The sequence below is a fragment of the Megascapheus bottae genome, chromosome 19, assembly GCF_031878675.1.
Source record: "Megascapheus bottae isolate mThoBot1 chromosome 19, mThoBot2.hap1, whole genome shotgun sequence".
Lineage (NCBI taxonomy): Eukaryota > Metazoa > Chordata > Mammalia > Rodentia > Geomyidae > Megascapheus > Megascapheus bottae.
Genome location: NC_143527.1, coordinates 33,722,847 through 33,737,820, shown reverse-complemented (window position 1 = coordinate 33,737,820; position 14,974 = coordinate 33,722,847). Strand labels below are relative to the sequence as shown.

At 40.2% G+C, this 14,974-nt stretch overlaps 1 protein-coding gene across 4 annotated transcripts in view; it reads right to left on the bottom strand.

Moving 5' to 3' along the window:
- Nucleotides 1-14,974, bottom strand: part of Kctd1 (potassium channel tetramerization domain containing 1) — a 164,070-nt gene that overhangs the window by 46,913 nt on the left and 102,183 nt on the right. The gene's annotated exons all lie outside the window — the stretch shown is intronic.

Below are 14,974 nucleotides of genomic sequence, written 5' to 3'. Positions count from 1 at the left end.
TGGTACAGTTAGGAGGATCATTGATTGAATATTGCCCATTTAAAAGCATGAGACCCTATCTGAAAAACAAAATGAAAGCAAAAAGAGTGAATGTGTGTCTCAAGTGGAAGTGTGCCCGCCTGACAAGTGTGAGACCCCAAGTTCAACCCCCTAGTACTATGAAAGAAAGAAAAAGGAAAAGCATGGAAGAAGAAAAGAAGGAAGAAAGGAAGGAAGGAAAGAAAGGAGAGGGAAGGAATGAAGTAACAGATGAAGGAAGGAGATTCCCTCAAGTAATAATGGTGTGCTTGTTAACCATAAGCGAGCTACACTTCTATATGATAGACTCCTGGAAAATGTGAAGTCCCCAAATTGGCAGATGCTACTGTAACCATGTGTTATGAGAGAAACAAAGGTGTGATGTGAGCTAGCTGACCTGGAACAGGGCAGCATGTACTGGCAATGAGAACATGCTTAGGATACTGGTCTAGAGAAAATAAAATATTACATCCTTTCTTCAAACAGGCACCATGTAAATGCCTGAGAAAATATTCAAACATGCCCGATCATTTCTTAATTAGAGCCCAAGCCACATGCCAGTCAAGCCTTGGCACTCCATAAACCATCAACTATTTAGAGACTACAATCAAGGATTAGGCTGAGAAAGCATTTGGATATGAATCCGAACAATATATACAGACTCTCAGTTTTATAATTTAGCCAGACACTATTTTCAAACACAGCAACAGTGTGTGTCAGGGCCAGTAAGAGGCATGCTAAGGGGATTTTGAAAAATGTCTTTGATGGAGATTACAAAGGGAAGTCATTTAGGCCCTGTGTTTAAAACGCAGCATGATAAAATATAAATTTGCAAAACATCACAGGTTTTCTGATCTGGAACAGCTTGAGGAGTTACCTGGGGCTCAGCTGTTGAACTATTCAGCAGAAACCACATGTCCAAGCAAGACTGTGGTGCACATGTGCCTCAAAACGGGTGGGGTGGAGCTCTGGCACAGTGTTTGCATCTGTGTGGGGTTCTTCTGCATGCCGAGTTAAACAGCCCAGAAACCATCAGAGAAACTGAGATCATCTTTTAGTTCTTATATCAGGAGGTAGATTTGTGTTTTTTTCTATATTTCTGTGTATTTCACAAAAAACGCACAATAGAGATTAAAATCACAGAAGATGTTTGCAATATACAATGGAAAGAAGCTAGAGTTAACAGGAAAAACAAAAAAAAGTCACAGGCGATGGGAACGTATAAAATAGAAAAGATTCAGCCAGCTCACCAGTGCCTCACACCTGTAATTCTAGCTATTCAGGTAGTTGAGATCTGAGAATTGCAGTGCAAAGCCAGCCTGAGCAGGAGAGTTTTTGAGATTCTTATCTCTAAAACACACACACACACACACACACACACACACACACACACACACACACAGCTGAACTGGAGCTGTGGCTCAAGTGGAAGAGCACAAAAAGCTCTAGCTTTGAGCACAGAAAACAAAATTCAGAGACAGTACCCAGACCCTGACTTCAAGCCCTGGGACTATTATACAAACCCAAACAAAATACATTCAGAAGTAGTGAAGGAGAAAATTTTTCTATTCTGTATAACAGAAAATATATTTTCTCTTAAAAATACAATCAAATAATGTCCACTTTCAAGAGCTACAGACTACCTTATTTTCCGTTCAAAAATAATTTCCTGGCTGTGTGTGCCCAAGCGCATGTGTACACGTACGCGCGCACATACACACACACACACACACACACACACACACACACACACACACCCATCTGCAATTTAGTCCCTCACAGCACTGCAGCGTCTGTAATCGTTTTTCAATTGGACACATTCTATATCCTGCCTGAGGGTGCTCTGGCAAAAATGAACAGGTCTGCAGGGTTAAGACTGTCATTCAACTGTGACCTTATTCACATGGATCTGAGCTGTGAGGTCTATAGAAAGGGAGAGAGAGTGAGGCATTGCTGATGGGCTGAAGAATTACACATTTCCCAAAAGATATAATTTGAGTTGTAGATCATAAGTGGATGGGTATGGCTAAATTTAAAAAACAAAACCATCATTTCTTCAGCTGGGATGGGGGGGGATTAACCCTTTAGGGGCAAGGGCTCCATGCTGCCTCGTCTTTATCTGGACTTTGGTTTTTGGAAGGGAAATCCCTACTGACTATTCAGCACCTTGGGAATGAAACTGATGCCTGTCCCCCAGGTGGCAGGCAGGGAGTTGCAAAGAATCAGGGTCCTCACTGATTGTGCTTTTATTTTTACCCATGTAAATTAATTGTACAAAAGAGTTTTATTGTGATATTTCCATAAATTATATTTTGATCAAATTCACCCCTTCAATGTTCTTTCTTACCCTTTTACATAATTCCTGCCCTAAATAGTTACAGTCATTGAAACAGTTTTTACTGTGTATCTTTATACTCTTTTCATACACAGATATAAAGTAACTGGATCACAGTTTGTCACCCTCTCCTTTCCTCCTCTTCCTATTACAGTTCTTTTTCCTTTTAACAAGTCACTTTCCTAAAAGATGTAGATTCAGTGTATGAGAGAAAAATCAGTATCTGTCATTCTGAGGTTGGCATTGTTGAGACAAGGAATCAGCCACACTGAGATTCTGATCTCCAGATTTCATGATAATTGAAAAAATAACTGTCTTTATTTTTAAAGCTAGACTGAGGGAGATATCTGTCAGCTGTCCTGATGGGGTACCCATTCTGGCACCCATTGTTTCCCTGTGAGCTGGTTTGGCTCTGGGACACCTGGTCTACCACGCTATGAACAGCTGCCTGTTGATGGTACAGCAGAATTTTCTACCATATTTCCCCACCTTTAACTCTACTTTCCATCTGCCTTTTTCTTTAGTCACTTGCCTATAATAAGCCTCTCAGCCTGCATATGTCTTTTAGTATTACTTCTGAAGACAGGAAAACCACAAACTTTCACCTGAAGCATACAAAAGGACTTGGATAGTCCATTGCTCTACTGGAGAAGCACTGAAGGCAGACAGCTGTCTTTACTGGGCCCTTTTCTGGAACTGCTTCTGAATCCTCTGGGGGGAAGGGCCTCTTCCTTTCCTGACATTAAGCTATGTGGTCATCCACTATCCTCTTCTATGTGTGGCCCATGTCCTTCCATAACATTCTAAAGCATCTCCTGAGTGTCCAGCGCTGTAACAGGTGGTGGGTAGACAGGGTTCTGGCCATACTAGGTCTGTAATCCTGGAAGAAAGAGATCAAAACCAACCACAATTATGGCAGAAGGAGGCCAGATCAAGATAGCTTAGTGGAGAATCACTTCACCAAGGCTTAAGGACAGAGGGAGAGTAGGAAGGACAAAAGTTAGCAAACACTGGGGCACTGACAGGAAGAACCTGGGAATCATTGGCAAAGCCTTCAAATGGAAGAAGGCAGAGTCCACAGAAACTAAAGGTTCATCACAATGTGAGGATTCAAGAACTATTAATGTAGGGTATGAATTAATATGAAGGGACGACAATGGTTTAAGAAAGACTCAATCATTTACAGTGGGGGAAAAAGAACCAGAACATCCTTTTTCTAGGAAGGGAACTAATAGCCAGTTTTCTACACAGAGCTATCCAGCGGGCCTTGCTGCGGTCCTGGGAATATTCTCATTGGTGTGATCACTGTGGTGGCTTCTGACCACATGTGGCAACTTGAGCATTTGAAGCATGGCAAGCATGACAAGGGAATGTCAACCATTATAAAGTATTATATTTCATTTGAATATTAATGTAAATAGTTCCCTGTGTTAGTGCAGTCATTTCAAACAGCAGTATATGCCTGACTTTTTCTTAACATTTGAAAGCCTAGATCATGACATATCTGTGCTTATCATTCTTGTGATGGGGAAGTAAAGGCATTTTGTGGTTTAATGCTGTGTGTTCATCGGCTTTTTTTTTTTTTTTTTGCCAGTTCTGGGCTTGAGTTCAGGGCCTGAGCCCTGTCCTTGGACTTTCTCTACCACTTGAGCCTCAGCACCAATTCTGGCTTTTTTCTATGCATGTGGCACCGAGGAATTGAACCCGGGTCTTTATGCATGCTAGGCAAGCACTCTCCCAGCCCTTGGCTCCATTTTGAGACCAGTCTCACTCTGCAGACCAGGCTGGACACTTACAACCTTCTGAGAAATGATGTTTTAAAATTGAACCAAAAATGGCATAGGACCTTGCTGAATGCTCATTTTTACCACGTCAATCAATCAACTTTTCTCTTTTACTGATATTATAAAAATAAGAGAAAGTAATGGTCATATAATGATAAGAAAAAAAAGAAACCTTTAGACTGGAAAGATGGCATCACACAATGTAGAATACAGATATACCTTAGGGGAAAAAATAATCCACCAATACCATAGAGCCCCCAAACCAAAAACAAACAAATAGGAAAACAAGCCAGGTGTCAGATTCCACCTGTAATCCTAGCTACTCAGGAGGCTGAAATCTAAGGATCATGGTTCAAAGTCAGTTTCACCACTAAAGACCATGAGAGACTCTTATCTCCAGTTAACCAATAGAAAAACAGAAGTGGTACTATAGCTCAAGGGGTGGGGCAGTAGCCTTGTGCTGAAGAGCACAGGGACAGTGCCCAGGCCCAGAGTTCAAGCCCTACAACCCACAGAAAAATAAATAAAATGGGCTGGAGGTATGCCTCAAGTGGTCGAAAACTAGTTGAGAGCCAGAAAGCTGGGCAAATGTACAAAGTCCTGGGTTTACAATACTGGCAACACACACACACACACACACACACACACACACACACACACTTATACACGCACACACACTCACACACATTGCACATACTAAAAACTAGTTCTGGGAATTTAGTGCAGAGGAAGGGCCTGGGTTTGATTCCTAACAGTAAGGAATTAAGGGAGCCAGGAATAGGTTTATTATTCCTTTCCTAGAATGTACTAAATCTGACTATAATATCCAACATGAAGAGCCCTGTGGAGTTATATTTCTACTTTCTTCTTTCCCCTATCAAGTTTGTACATAATTCCAGGTGTGCAGATTGGTTTATCTTTAAACTTTCCAACTCCCAGCAGCCTCTACTAATCATCCATCTCATCTACACAGCCCAGCAGCAGTGATCCCTCTCCCTCTCCCTCCCCTCCCTCTCTCCCTCCCTCCCCTCCCCTCCCCTCTCCCTCTCCCTCTCCCTCTCCCTCTCCCCCCTCCCCCCCCCCCCCTCTCTCTCTCTCTCTCTCTCTCTCTCTCTCTCTGTAGTATCCTTCCAGGGATTTGACTCCAGGCATCTTCTAAAAGAAGCTAATGAGGGCCGGGAGATTGGCCTAGTGGTTAAAGTGCTTGCCTAGCATGCACGAAGACCCGGGTTTGATTCCTTGGTACCACATACATACAAAAAAACCGGAAGTGGTGCTGAGACTCAAGTGGTAGAGCTCTAGCCTTGAGAAAGTCCAAGGACAGTGCTCAGGCCCTGAGCTCAAGCCCAGGACTGGCAAAAAAAAAAAAAAAAAAAAAAAAGAAGCTAATGAAAAATTTGTCTCTTAAGTCTAACAGGGCTATATGCTGTTCAAACAGGAGCCGCCCTGGGGGGTGCTGGCTTGAACAAATGTGCTGAAGTTTAAACTGAAAGTTTTAATGACTTTATCTGTTAAGAATGTAGAGTACTGCTTCATGTCATGCTTCACTTTCAAGCTGGTGTATGTCACCTCTTTCACCACAGAAAGAAATAGACTTCTTAATGATATCTCTAAGAGACCATGTGGTTAGTTAAATTTATTGTATATATTTTAATTCCTAATGTTCAATAGAGCGGTGAAAGAATTTAATACACAACAGCACATTTCCACAGATTTCAACCTGGGTTTAAAATGCATTTGGGCATGAATATCATCCTCTTTCTGCATTGGTAGATTCAACCAAGGATAGGAAATTTATTATTAAACAAAACCTGCACTATACTAAGCATGCCTATGTTTTTTTCTCAGCATTATTCTCTGGAACAATGAACACAGTATAACAAGAATTCATGCAAGTTTTACATCACATTAGATATGACAAGTCATCTTTGAGGATTCAAAGTCTCAGGATATGCATAGGTCCTATGGAGACAGCAGACTTTTATATAAGGAACTTGAGCATCTACAGATACAGAAGATTAACTCTATTTCTACCCTTCTGTACATGAAATCAGTGAAGCACATGTAGAGAAAAACCCTTGACAGGCTTAGTAAGCCCAGGGAATGTTTTAATGTTGCCAAGGAGGCATGAAAAAGGCAGCGTGGATGGTTCCTGCGTGCAATCCTAGCTACTTTAGAAGGCTAAGATCTGAAGATCAAGATTTGAAGCCAACTCAGATAAACAAATCTGAGAGAGACTTATTTCCAGTTAACCAAAAAACAGTCAGAATAGGACACTGGCTCAATTAGTAGAGCATCAGCTTGGGTTAAAAAAAAAAAAAAAGCTGAGGGACAATGCCCAGGCCTTGAGTTCAAACACCAGTACTGGAACAAAAGGAAAAAAAAAAAGGAGGGAGGGAGGAAAGAAGGAAGGAAGGAAGGAAAGAAGGAAGGAAGGAAGAAAAAGGGGGAAGGAGTGGTATCTGGCATTGATATAATAAAGTAAAGCATTTTATGTAGGACAGAGAGTAAGCAGGACAGAGCAGATCAAGAGGCCAACTATGTGCTTCAGACAGAATGCATGAAAGGAAGAAGAGAATGAAATCATCCCAAAAGATTCATGAAATGAAATGGCACTAATTCAGGTATAAATCTTAATTTCACAGAGAAGCATACATAAAAGTGTATTGTTTTCACAGTCAGACCAAAGAATACCAGTATAGAAGGAACACAAACGTGTAATTCTCCTGAACATGTAAAATACTGTTTGTCAAAATCAATGCCAGGAAACAGAACCATTGGTTATTTACATTGTTTTTGTTAGAGATTCTGTTTGTGCTTTTTTTGTTGTTGTTGTTGTTCAATTGTGGGTGTTTTAATCGTCAGGGTGATGTATAGAGGGATTACAGTTACATTTATCAGGTAGTGGGTACATTACTTCTTGAACATTGTTACCCCTTCCTATATTTTTCTCCCACTTATCTCCCCTCATCCCTCCCATTCATCTTGTTTTTCTCTTACCTTCCCTTTTTCAAATAAACAAATATATATACAATATACATACATGCAATATATACAATATATATACAATATATATACATGTACAATATATATACACAGTATTTATACGTGCAGTAACATGAGATAAAATGTAAGGGGAAAAGAAATAGCTTCACATAGTACTTGTGGGTTTCACATTGATTTGTGGGTTTTTTCTTCTGCATCTGTGGGGGGGCATGGGGAAGGGAGAGGAAGGATGAACAAATGCAATCATAGTGTTCATTATACACCATGTAAAGAATGAGCAGTGCAACTTATGGGCAGGGACAGGAGGGAAAAACTAGGGGAAACTGAAGGAAGGGATGACATTGTCCAAAAGAGATATATATGCATTACCAGAACTGTGAAATTCTTCTAGATAATCCCTAATAATAAATACCTGAATAATTTCGCTAACACCTATAAAATTATATGCAAAAAAATAAACAGGAAATGGGGACAAAAACACGAGAAGTGGTATCATGTGTGAGAAGTAATGTACCTACTACCTGACAACCCCTCTATTCCCTGACAATAAAATAACTAAATTAAATTTAAAAAATAAACAGTGTAACAATGCTCAAGAAGTAATGTACAGTTACGAATGCAACTGACTCCTCTATATATCACCCTGACAATAAAATAAAAATTTAAAAAAATACAGTGTTTCAAGTTGTTCCAAAATGACAAGCGTTTATGTTGATATGTGGTTCTTTCCAAGTGTTACTCTTCTGGCCGTGGTCTAGGACCAGGGGTCACTACTGTTTGTGTTTCAATACAGTTTCACTGTGGAATGGGGAGGAAGGGCCTTTCACGTGGTTTTCTGGTCTTTTCTTTGTCCTAATGAAGCATGTATCTGAGAAGCCCCTTTACTAACTTGCTAAGCTACCCCATGAAGAGAATGCCTATTTGCCAATGTCTCCCTGCTCTTTCCAGAAGGAAAATAAACGAGAGAAAAAATTTTTATGAAAGTTTGCTTTGTTCATGATAGTTAAAGTGATTTCTAAATTAGACTAGATATTTTAATGCACCTAAGTCATTAGAGCACTAATATACTACAGCTCAACTATGAAGATAAAAGTCTATAAAATGAAAATGTAGTGTTAAAGTGACAGAGAAAGATCAGGAATAATAGTTTTATAGCGCAAGGGTAATGTTTGTTTGTTTGTTTGTTTTTTAATACATACATGTAAAGAGAAAAATTCTAGAACCAATACTCCAAAACATTAGTAAGGGTCAGAACTGGTCAATGATGTTACAGACATACTTTCTTTTTAAATTCCTTTATACACTGAAATACAAAATGTCCTACTTCAAAGAAGAAAAAGAAAAACACCAGCACAATATGGCCCAATTACATCAATTAGTTGTACTATTAACACACTACTATATTTTATCTTCATCCTAGGAAGGTTTTGTGGATACATTTTTAAAGCAGCCAGATGAAGAAACACAGAAATGGAACTAAACTTTGGGATAATGCTCCCTTCTCTTTATTTTCTTGCCAGAGAGGAAATGTGTGGAACAGAAAATTAAATGAGCCCCAGGTCATGGTAAGCTCATATTCAGCTGACACAGAAGACTATTTAGTTTGTTCGTGAAAGTGAGGGGCAGGAACCACACTTTTGGGGCCTCTCTGGTCTTGTGCCCCACCTCTCACAGGCCTGCACTTCTCACTCTGAGATGCAGGAGGTCAGACTGAGGGAAGTCACATGTTGCCCACGTTCCTGGAACTCAGAGGTCGGTACTCTGCACACTGTCTTTTGGAAGGAAAATGTAAATGGCAGCAAGGCTGGTGATAAAGCATGTCTTAACACTCACGGCAGGCCTTCTAGGCTGAAATCAGAAACCTCTGTGCAATGTTGAGGATTATCACCATTTATCAGAAAAGGAAGTTGACTCTGAGGTCGAGTGGCTTAGCCTGTAATTGCGTAGTAATGAATTCACTGGGATATTTTACATGCTGGCTGTTGTGTACTCAGATAAGGTCGCTGCTCTCCTATTTCAGAAGAGCTGGCTTCCCCAGAAGGGGTGGATTTGCTATGTGTTCCATCCACATTCTCTCACCCAGGCTGTCTAGAGATGACTCTTTCTGGCTGGAAGGCTACAGGATGGTCAGAGGACACAGAAAAGAAAGAAGCCAGCTGGCCCAGGACGTGAATGCCTCCTGTTAGAGCTCTTTGTTTTCCATCATAGATTTGAAGCATTTTATGTATTCTCCCAACTCCTAGATCTAGTTGTTAACTAACCACGTGGTACAAATGCATCTAAATAGACAGAAAGCTTGATTTACTGATTCCTTGAATGTGGTCATACAAGTTCCTTTCCTAAATGTGGGGTCAAGCATAGTAGGGAATGCTTGTAGTCTCAGCTACTTGGGAGATAGAGATGGGAGGACCATGGGAGGATCAGGGACAGCCCAGGAAAGGAAAAAGAAACAAAAGAAGCAGCAGCTAAGTGTGTTCCTTCCAACTGTAACAAAGTATCTATTACAAAGCCACCTTCTAAAATTCTAAGATGCCAATTCAGCTAACTTTTCTTCATTAAAATATAAACTTTTAAGGTAGATAAATTTATAAATGTATACCTTGCTATACTTTGTGCAATCAAGGTCTTCATTAAAAGTGCATTTGCCCATTCATTTAGGAATGAATTCATTTAGAAATGAATGGAAAAATGAGTAGAGAGTCCAATGACTACTTTGCTTCAGTGGCAGGCTGAAGCAACAGGGTTATAAAGTCCTCTGAGGGAGTGACAAGATGCCTACAGAAATACAAGTTTTTAAATTGGGCTATTACCACTTGTGCTCTGGAAACCACTTCTGAGTGCTCTTGAGTGAGTCCCTTTGAAGGCACACAGTACTTTAGAACACAGGAGAATGCCAATCTCTGTACCTAGTTTTATGAATCCAGGACGTATTATTTTAAAAATAAGGCATAACTATATTTAGCATTTCCATACCACAAGAATCATACTTCTAACTTTTGTCCCACTTACCTTTTAAAGGGAGAGCCTGTTTGGATGCTTCTAATGGCTATGACATTGATCAGGGTTCAGATAGTCATAAGTGTGTTCTCGAGACTGTGGCAAATAAGAATCTAAGTCTTAGGCTGGGCCTGCTATCAATGCATTCGGAGGGCTCAGCAAATGATTTTTCTCCCTTATGCCAGTCTTCCCATTTATAAGATATACAACTTAGACTAAATGGCCTATAATTTTTTCTAGTTCTGGATTTTTACCATTCAACGATTTAATATATATACATTCATATCTCTCTATATAGATGTGTATGTCTCTATATCTATATATAAAATATTTTGAGTCAATTACCTGAAGAAAGATTTCTAGAATGTTAGAATGTGGATTCTAAATTCCTTTAAAGAATGAAGAACTGGTTTTGAAGTGAAAGGCATTCCAATAGCAGGAGTGCAAAAAAACAACCAATCCAGAGGGATTTTCTAACCATCTTACTATTTTCTCCTGTTGATTGGAAAGGTTTAGAGTTTTTCTTCTTCTTTTTTTAACAATTATTTTGAAATTTCATTTTTATTATTATGTTCATGTTTGTGTGGTACTGAGAAGTTGAACCCAGGGCCTCATGCATGCTAGGCAAGCACTCTACCACTAATCCTCCTTATCCTTCCCAAAAGACACACAGGTGACAAAAAGAAGAGAAGAGGATGTCTGAGAGAGAGAGACACTCTGGGCGCAGAGGGCATGTGGCCCTGTTGGCAGACAAATCAGAAGCCCAGTGCTTGGTTCACAACACTTCCCCTAGGTGACACATGACAATTACTGAGATGTAATCTCAGAAGACATGATCTATTTCTCTTTTGGAAATATAAGTCACTCTTGTTTTCCAGATGAAAACTGGTATAGAATGAATCCATGTGGAGGTGAATGATGGCCCCTTCTAGCTTTTTTCCTCAAGCAAGTTAAGTGTGCCCAGTGAACTAGAGACCCTTCAGTGCTCACAGCTGCACAGGTCACCTTAGGATTGGCATAGAACATTAGTTTCCCAGGTATTTTGAAGAGGACAATGATTTGTGGGATTTCTGGCTGATGAGCTTTGGGTAAGAAGAAAGTGTGGACAGTAGAGGTCAGGAAGAAGGTGCTGGAACAGGCATTGGGATGCAGGAAGCATTTTATTATGCTGAACTTTTCTTTAAAAGTTTCACACAGTACAGAAGACATCTGTACTCTTGGAAATCTATCCTAAAATAAATACCAAAAGGATTGAAAAAAATAAAACATTTTTTAAAAGACCAACTTGATTAGGAAGAAAAGTTTCCTATAAAAATGAAACACATTGGGCGGGGGGGGAGGGGGAATCACACCTTTTATTTGCATGCTGCCTTAAGAAGGTGGAAAAGTTGTCTCTGAGACCACAATTCAAAGGCTTTATAAGCATCTATAACCCTTAGAGTCTTCTAAAAGGTCTAGAGAAGGAGACTGCCAGGCTAGGAAAGGCCACGGAGGTAGTAATGTTAAGATGAGATGCCCACGGTCAATATTTTTTGTTTTTCTTTTTTAGAATACTTTAGAGTCTAAGCTTGCATCCTCCTGTGTTGAGCTGACCAGGGTGGGGGCCTGTCTCACCAAACAGGATTTAGACCTGACTTAAAATGAAAACAAGTCTTCTACTTGCACTTGCGCTTGCTTGAGGAAAGGGCAAGTGCATTTTCATGGTGCTCCTGCCAGCTGCTGCCACATTGTATTTCATGGTTTTTTAAGCCCAAGACATAGCACAGGATGTCAAGATGGGCAAAGCAGGGTGGGCAAATGCTTGGGAGAAAAAGGCATCAGTATTAAAGAAGGGGCTGCATGACCCAAGCAAAGAAGCAGAGGAGCAAGAAAAATGGACATGGTAAAGCAGGAGGAAAGCAGGAGGGGAAAATGAGGAAAATGTAAAGCAAGATGTTCCAGTTAGGGGAGGGAATCTAGGTTTATCTCCTATTTCTCCCGAAATGAGGTATCCGGTGCCTATTGGCTTGGCCTGTGGGTTCTCGATTGGTACACAGCAAAGTCTCACATGGATTCTCTCTGTATATGGGTTCTTGATGCACAGCTGTTAGAAGGCCAGCGGGGTTAAGAAGTTTCTTGAAATCTTCTCCCTGAATGATCCCTCTCTGTGTGGCTTCCTTGACATCATCCCAGGTGGAACCTGGGGATCTATAGAACCTGTGGTCCTGATAGAAAGCTCTCCAGTCCATTCTCCAGAATGATCACGACATAGGTATACACCCAAAGCCAGCAGACAGATCAGAGTGAAACCCAGGAATACTCACCACTCCATTATTTCCTACCAACCATCCACCATACTTCATGGAATACTTTTCTTTTTGGCATACAGAAACAATAAATAAGCTGTTCTGATGCAGATAAGAAAATTCTGCAAGGCTCTTTAGTTAACTGCTCTGATCTTTTTTTCCCAGTCAATGTTCCTAGTACTTTGTCCTTTGGAGTAATGGTCCTCAAATACTGTTTGTTTGGTTTTTTTTTGTACGCCAGTCCTGGCCCTTGAATTCAGGGCCCTGTCCTTGAGCCTTCTCAAGGGCAGAGCTCTACCACTTGAGCCACAACACCACTTTTGGCTTTTTTTTTCTATGTGTATGGTGCTGAGGAATCGAACCCTGGTCTTTGTGCAACTCAGGCAAGCACTCTATCACTAGGCCAAACTCCTGGTCCCTCAAATACTGTTTTGATTTGTTACCTACCCATGTCATCCCTCAAACCAAAAGCCAAACAACCCACTGCCCCTCGCACTCTCATAGTGTTAAGCCTGCATACATGCAATTAATGAAATTTGTGTAAATAAAGTAAACCTACACTAGATCCTAAGACAAATATTAATGTTGTCAATACTATCTCATGGCAAAAAAGAAAAAATTCAGGACCACAAGGAGCCAGGCAGCCTGTGCTTAGCTGAGTGGCCCCCAGGCAGACTCAGCCACATGCTGATATACAGGATTTTAGGAATGTGGATACTGCTGTGGGTTAAAGAATGACAAGAAGGTAACCAAACAGCTTTGTGGAGCAAACAGTAAGGAAAGAGAGAGAGAGAGAGAGAGAGAGAGAGAGAGAGAGAGAGAGAGAGAGAGAGAGAGAGAGAGAGAGAGAGAGGGAGAGAGAGAGAGAAAGAGAAAGAGAAGGAAGGAGAGGGGGAGAGGGATGGAGAAAGAGGGAGAGAGGGAGAAAGGAAAGTGTGCCAGACCTTACCCAGCCCCTCATCCAAGGTAAACCTTCACAAGTGCACTGTGGGACTCAAAGCACACCGGGCCATCAACCAGGCTATAAGCTCCATTATCCCCTTCCCAAGCTCTAACCAAGCTAGGCATGTGGGCATTAAATGAACATCTGTTTAACATAGAATTCCAGAAGAGCATATAAAAGGTAGTACATCATAACTCCATTTCTTTCACCCTCATTCACATAAATGTTTTTCCTTTCTTCTCTCCAGTAACCATAGAGAGCAACAGAAACCACATCAATATAGTGAGAAGAGCAAACTAAAAGCTAACCTGGGGCTAGAACAGGCCAAAGCTGCAGTATAGGCATGCATCAAGCAAGCTGTAAGTTAGCAAAACACAGATTATGAAAGTAACTGCAAGGGATATACAACCTATGATAAAAAGAAATACTATTTTATGATAGGATGAAATATTACAAAGTATAATCTTGTTAATTGATTATTACTCTTTAAAATTTCATGTTTCTTAACAAAATAAGCCCAGAGGCATGCGGAAGCATGACTGGGCTTCTGGGCTAGTTCCATTATGGACCAGCTATGTGATTGCTCTGGTTTGTGCCTCAGTTTCCTCATTTTGAAGATTGTAGTGATGATGTCATTTATGATTATTGTGAAAACTGCCAGTAATTTGTGTACAAAATTTGCAAGTTTATGAAAGACACTTGTTGAGTACCCAAAACACAAGTCAAACAAACGATCATCCAGTAGCCAATGGTGGCTCATATCTGTAATCCTAGCTGCCCGGGGAAGTTGTAAACTGAAAGCTGTGGTTTGAACCCAATTGGGCCAGACAATTCCTTAACACTCCAATTAGCCAGTAAAAAGCTATAACTGGATATGTGGCTTAAGAGGTAAAGCACCAGCTGTGAGTAAAAAATCTAAGCAAGAATGCCAACTCCGACCAGAATAAAAATTAAGAACAAATACAACTGAAAGAAAGCTGTCATTTTTAATGCTGTTTTCAAAATTTTGCAAAGGATTATTATGTTTTGAAAAGATTCAGTGATTTCTTTTGAAGGATACAAAGTACTAATCATCACATATATGCAAGCTTTACCTCATTCTTATTTATTTGATATAGAATCTCAGTCTGTCCATTCTGCTATATGAATACCCAGAAAGTAAAGTCGTACAAGCATAGCCAATAGACATAGGAAGAAATGTTCAACATCTCTGGCCATAAAAGAAATGCAAATCAAAACTACATTGACATTCCATCTTGCCCCAGTTGGAATCACCACTATCAAGAAAACAAATAATAATAAAAACTGCTTTTCCACTGTTGCTGGGAATATAAACTTGTTCAACCACTCTGGAAAACAGTATGAAGGTTCCTCAAAACACTAAACATAGAGCTCCCCTATGATCCAGCAATCCCATCCATAGGCATTTACCCAAATGATCACAAATAAGACCACACTAAAGCTACCAGTATAACTATGTTCACTGCAGCATTATTTACCATAGCTAAGATATGAAACCAACCCAGATGCCTTCAATAGATGAATGGATTAAGAAAATGTAGTATATATACACAATGAAATTCTATGCTTCCATCAGAAAGATTGT